The 6,618-nt window shown below is 38.4% G+C and overlaps 1 protein-coding gene across 3 annotated transcripts in view; it reads right to left on the bottom strand.

The window, feature by feature from the left end:
- LOC106872656 (dystrobrevin beta) overlaps window positions 1-6,618 on the bottom strand; it is a 155,199-nt gene that overhangs the window by 134,747 nt on the left and 13,834 nt on the right. The gene's annotated exons all lie outside the window — the stretch shown is intronic.

The following is a 6,618-nucleotide window of genomic DNA, read 5'->3' as shown; positions in this document are numbered from 1 at the left end:
GTTGCCAGTGCCCCTGGACTGGCTTGTGCGGGTGGCACATAAAAGACACCATTTCGAGCGTGGCCGTTTTCGTGCGGGTGACACGTAAAAGCACCCACTACACTCTCTGAGTGGTTGGCGTTAGGAAGGGCATCCAGCTGTAGAAACTCTGCCAAATTAGACTGGAGCCTGGTGTTGCCATCCGGTTTCACCAGTCCTCAGTCAAATCGTCCAACCCATGCTAGCATGGAAAGCGGACGTTAAACGATGATGATGATGATGATGATGATATATCATCCTCATGGCATGTGTTGGGCAGCTCAACAAGATCCAACTAACCTGAGGGCTGTGTTGGTCTCAGTGTTTGGTTTAGCAGGATTTCTATGGCTTGAAGTCCTTCTTACTGCCAACCCCTTAAAAGGGTGTATTGAGTGGGTTTTTTTTATTTCATGGCACCAGCACTAGTAGGGTAAGCAAGTAACTCACAAAACTGGTACTTAATTTATCAACTCTGAAAGGATGAAAGGCAAAGTCGACCTCAGCGAAATTTGAACTCAGAACATAAAGACACACAAAATACTGCTGAGCATTTCGCTTGGCATGCTAACGTTTCTGCCAGCTCGCTGTCTTTCAATAACGATTTTTTATAATAATAATAATAATAATATTTTATAATAATAATAATAATATTTAATAATAATAATAATATTTAATAATAATAATAATAATAATAATATTAACATTTAATAATAATAATAATAATAATAATAATAATATTAATATTTAATAATAATAATAATAATAATTATAATATTTAATAATAATAATAATAATAATAATAATATTAATATTTAAAAATAATAATAATAATATTAATATTTAATAATAATAATAATAATAATAATAATTATAATATTTAATAATAATAATAATAATAATATTTAATAATAATAATAATAATAATAATAATAATAATAATAGTGGAGACATGGGTGTTTCATTCATCATCCTTAAACAACCCTTATTTAAGGACCTTTTGAGTGGAATAGGCCACTTGACCTGAAGAAAATTTTAACTGGGCCCCACCTGCAAGGTCATGTGCTGTTTATCTTGATATCAGGTCACCATGTCGCACACATATGGTTGTGATGCATGTGCCTGGTGCACCCTTATCAGACAGGTTGCTGGGACGGGTATATTGAGCTTCATATATTTATTTCTTTATTGCACACAGGGGGCTACACACAGAGAGGACAAACAAAGGGATTAAGTCGATTACATCGACCCCAGTGCGTAACTGGTACTTACTTAATTAACCCCTAAAGGATGAAAGACAAAGTCGACCTCGGTGGAATTTGAACTCAGAACCTAATGGCAGATGAAATACCGCTAAGTATTTCGTCCAGCGTGCTAACAATTCTGCCAGCTCATATATTGGTACCCCAGTGACACTTTGATGGTGTATGCTGCTCTCTTACTCAATAATAATAATAATGATAATAATAATAATAACAATAACAACAATAATGTCTTTTTATTAGCCACAGGGACATAGATGAGAGGGAAATCACAAAGGCAGAAAAAGGATGGGTGAGAAAGACATGGAAAAGAGAGTGAAATGCAATAACAGTCTGGATCCTAAGTGATAACATGAATGATGTAACCCTCCTGATTAAAGGAGAAATTCTAACTAGGGTCAATCAAGGAGCCCCACAGATCCACGACTACCCTGACCACCAAAATTCTGATCCCTCTCTCCTGCTCTCCAATATACAGGCACAGGTTTAGTGTAGGGACATTCACTCTGAACCATTTCTGCCACAGTCACCCATCTTTTCACAAATTCACTGGGAGGCAGAACTTGCCTCTCACTCCACTCACCTTACATTCAAGGTGGAGCTTTCAAAAAAAATTGATGAGAGCTTGACCGAAGAGGAAGGTGTCTTCTCTCTCTCTCTTCAGCTTCATTTGTCACATAACGTCTTATGCAACAATCATAAACAAAGGAACATGATTTGCCCTGCTTAGTTAAAGATGGGGGGCAGGGGTGATCTTTACAATGCGTTTAGCTCAGTGTTGGATTCATTCCCCACACAACCACAACTGTTCAACACAACTCCAAGAGTCAACAATGCTCAGACACTGACTAAATGCATGCAGTGTGGGTTCACGTCACACCATGGCTTCAGGGGCAGTGTCACCTGGCAACATTCCATGTCAATAGAGTTTATTGCAAACAAACAGTGTGCTTCAGAAGCCTTGCTAAGCCAGGGATTTCTGGATGTTATCCATGGTGGTTCCCAGCCTGGAAATCATCGAGTTTATCCTCATTGACGCTCAAGGTTTCCCAGAGAAAACGTCATCACTTGTACCTGCCTGAGACCCCTAAATATTGCTAATGTAGAACAACTACCACTAGCATCGCCCAACTGGAAGAGGGCTGAGAGCTCCTGACGACATTCCAGATGGCAAATAGATCAATCTTAGAATACGAAAGAAGGAAACAGTATCGTCAAGTAATGACATGCATAGTTTAAAGGGAAGTAACTCTTCAAAAATGTTTCATACAGTTAATAAATTTGACTGTTTAACTAAAATGTATTGAGTGCTACTTTTATTTGCTCACTCGTATTTATAGGTGCGTGGTCTAGTTGTTAGGGTATACTGACGATCACGAGGACACGGTTTCGATTCTCAGATCAGCTGTGCGTTGTGTTCTTGAGCAAAACCCTTCATTTCACGTTGCACCAGTCCACTCAGCTGCAAATGGGTCACCCCTTGACGGAATGATGTTCTGTTCAGGGGGAACTTTGGTCTGCTCGCTTAGCCAGCAGGATGGCATCGTTCAAAAGCTAAAGCAATGCAAAACGTATTGTGACCAGCAATATGTAACGGAATTTGTTGAGGCTCTTCCTGTCACCAACACTTACCCGTTTCCAAGTAAAATAGTATTTCCCCTTGGTTAGACATGAAAGGCTGGAAACGCACAACATCATTTGCATGAAACTGGGGATTCACAATTACAACCATCAAATGATGTCAAGACAAGAACACACACTAACACGTACACACCAATATATATATATATATATATATATATATACATACACACACGAGAGGTTTTGGTATCCAGATGACCCAAAATGGCAGGTATGGCTATGTAAGTGCTATGGAAGAATCCCTTTGAATGAACAGCACATGGCAACACTTCCAAGTGAACTGCCAGTGGCCCTCAGTAGCACTGCTAGGCCACAGATTTCTAGACGTTACCCGTGGTAATTCTCAGCCTGAAATTCATCAGAAGCAGACCAACTACTTCATTCCTGTTGACAAATTTTCCCTGTGAACATCATTGCTCTTACCTGTCACCAGATCTCTATTTATTGCATAAATATATTTCTAAAAAAAGAGAAAATTACCAACTATAAATGCCCAGTACACCTGATTATTACCCCTTGATATCTGCTGCCCTTTCATGAACTCAAAACAGCTTCAAGGACCAATACTGTTCAGGTTAACAACCAGTGACAGTATGCAGCTCCCTCATTGGTGGAGACATTATTCTGTCCTAAGCCAAGGGCCACAACTCTGAAATTTAACTTTACTTCATATCTCGTTCATGGCCCAGGGGCAAGTAGCAGCTTCAACCTGTTTCCATTGTAAAAAAGCACCTTACCCTTGTTGATAAGGTAATATTTATGGACCCCCATAATATAAATAATAAATATGAAAAAAAAGGACAAAATATTCCTTTAAATCTTTCTTGTTTACCACAAAATTTGATGAAATATTTTATGGACTCAAGAGAAGTCAGTTTTTCTCTACATCATCCTGGAATTTCCCTGGACACATCATCAGCTGGGGTTGATCAGGCCCCAGTTTGTGTTTAGTTAGCATTTACTCCTTTGCAGCACTGCTCTTTCAAGGGTTCACATCTCCTCAGCCACAGCCTCTGCTGTGCCCCCACAGCCAACCTGATAATCTTCTACCTACTGGCCCTTGTAATGCTAAGCATGTCATAAGCTCAGTAGAGGGACCAGCCCTTTCTTATACAGATACAGAATAATGTTCCATGGAATATATGAATATTGGATAGAGTTTTCGGAGAAATCTAAGAAAACATTAAAAATCTTTGTTAGTTAAAAGGGAAATATTATCTTGGAGGAGATTCTAGATTTTGGCCAAACCTATTTGGCTGATGTTTCAGTCATTTAAGAATAAAGTTCCAGAGAGTTGTAGTTGTGGGTAGGATGAACTACACAGAGAATTAACTTTGGGGCTTGGAATATGAAAGAGAAAAGGGATGACAAGAAGAAACATGGGTTTGAGTAGCCCAGGTAGTGATGGTTGGTAGGTAGGGAGTTGTGAGGGGTAAGGCCCATTATAGCAGCAGCAGCAGCAATGTTGGAGAGAGAGAGAGAGAGAGAGAGAGAGAGAGGAGGTCTGTGGGCCAGTTTACGATAACAGGTGGCTGAGTAGATTTTCTGGGTCACACTTCAGCTCCACAAAGAGTTCAACAACTGACTCAGAAATAAATTATTATTATTATTATTGAGTGAGAGAGCAGTGCATGCCATCAAAGTGACACTGAGGTAAAAATATATGAAGTCCAGTATTCCCATCATGACTACCCATCTCAAAACGGTACACCAACCATATGTGCATGACATGATGATCTCCTATCAAGATAAACAGGGCATGACCTTGCAGGTGGGGCCCAGTTAGAATTTTCTTCGGGTCGAGTAGCCCATCCCACTCAAAAGGTCCCTGAATAAGGTTCGTTTAAGGATATTGAGCAAAACACCCATGTTTCCAGAGGTGAATTATCCAAACCTCAAAGAATTCCTCTCAACACATGACTATGATGCTTCCCCACTACTTCTGCTGACCATATGGTCATCTCTGATCATGAGCAGAAGTAGTGGGTCGGCCACCAAGGGACATGCGCAACTGGTTAAGGTCAAACAACTGACAAGCAAATCTGTGGTATTGAACAGAATATTTGCTGTAGCCCATCTTTTATTCGAAGACAAAACAATGTACAGGAGAAAACTTGTAATTTCAATGTAGTTTCCTCACTGTTGTGTATATACACAATGTTGCTATGGGAACTCTTGCTCCTCAAAATACTACACATGGAGTTACATAATCGATTTCCATTCTTTTACTTATATTTACCAGTTTCCTATGAGTCCAGTAACAAAAGTCTAAAAACTTGGACCCAACTATAGCTATATCTATCTATGTATCTATTTATATAATGACCAGACACAGATTTAATAACTATGGATGTGACATGAATTATAAAATATAGATGAGTAAAACATCTCACTGATTTTCTAGGAAATGTGTAAAAATATATATGAATGGCATTTCCAAGAAGTTATTTAAAGAGAACTGCAATAATGACCTGTTTTCTGCCCCATGGCATAAGGAAGAATTTAGTCTCAAAGAATTACCACGGTTTCAATGCTGTGAGTTGAAATAGTTTTCAAATCTTTAGTAAAATTCGTTGAGTGAATATAAATTCGGAAGCTACCCCACCGACCACCTAATTACTAAAATGTAAGGATTTTAATGGAATGGTACATTCCCAAGAAGCGCTTATGAAAAGTAATAAAGGAGAGATAACCACGTTAAAAGTTTGAGGAAAATCATCGACGAAAAGAATAAACGAAGTTGGTGCGATTTTCTTACAAGAATCGATGAAGTGAAACATTTAAAATAAATTGAGAGCAAATTAACTCCGATGGTCATAGAGTTATTTCCCTTTAATGGCCATGTATGAATCTTCGTGAAATGAGGAAACAGACCAAACTAACAGATAAGATATACCACATTCGATGGTGTACGAGATGCCCTGCTTTCTCGAAAAAATGTCTGAATAATCTACTCCCTGGTATTATATTCGGAATGCTTTAATAATTGCGTTTAGATGCATTCGAAACTGTTTCTTCCTGAATATGTGCTGCTGGGATTGGGGACGTCGAATATACCGTCAGATACAGTTAAGGAAATAAAATTGATATATTACAAATTAATCTTATTTTTTATCTTTTACTTGTTTCAGTTATTAGAGTGCGGCCATGCTGGGGCATCGCCTTGAAGTTTCAGTCGAACGAATCGATCCTAGTACTAATCTCTCTCTGTAAAGTCCGGTACGTTTTCTATCAGTCTCTTTTATGAAACTGCTAAGTAATGGGGACATAAACACACCAACACTGGCTGTCAAAGTCTGCTGTGACAAACACACACACACACACACACAATCACACACGCGCACACACGACAGGCTTCTTTCAGTTTCCATCTACCAAATCCACTCACAAGGCTTTGGTCAGTCCGAGGCTATAGCAGAAAACACTTGCCCAAGGTACCATGCAGTGGGACTGAACCCAGAACCATTTGGTTGGGAAGCAAGCTTCTTACCACAGTTGTATTAATATCAATAATTCTTTTTCTTAATTCTAATTTTATTTTATTTCTTCAAAAAGGAAATCTTAAATATCTAAAAGGTTTCAAACTTAATTTTGATCAGTCGTAGGCTGAGGTTGGTTAATTATAATTGTTTAATTAAATAACGACTTTATGCATTGCAGAGATGAAAAAAAAAACACAAACATAATATTCTTATACTTC

Source organism: Octopus bimaculoides, chromosome 8, assembly GCF_001194135.2.
Source record: "Octopus bimaculoides isolate UCB-OBI-ISO-001 chromosome 8, ASM119413v2, whole genome shotgun sequence".
Taxonomy (NCBI): Eukaryota; Metazoa; Mollusca; class Cephalopoda; order Octopoda; family Octopodidae; genus Octopus; species Octopus bimaculoides.
This window is presented reverse-complemented; position numbering and strand designations above follow the sequence as displayed.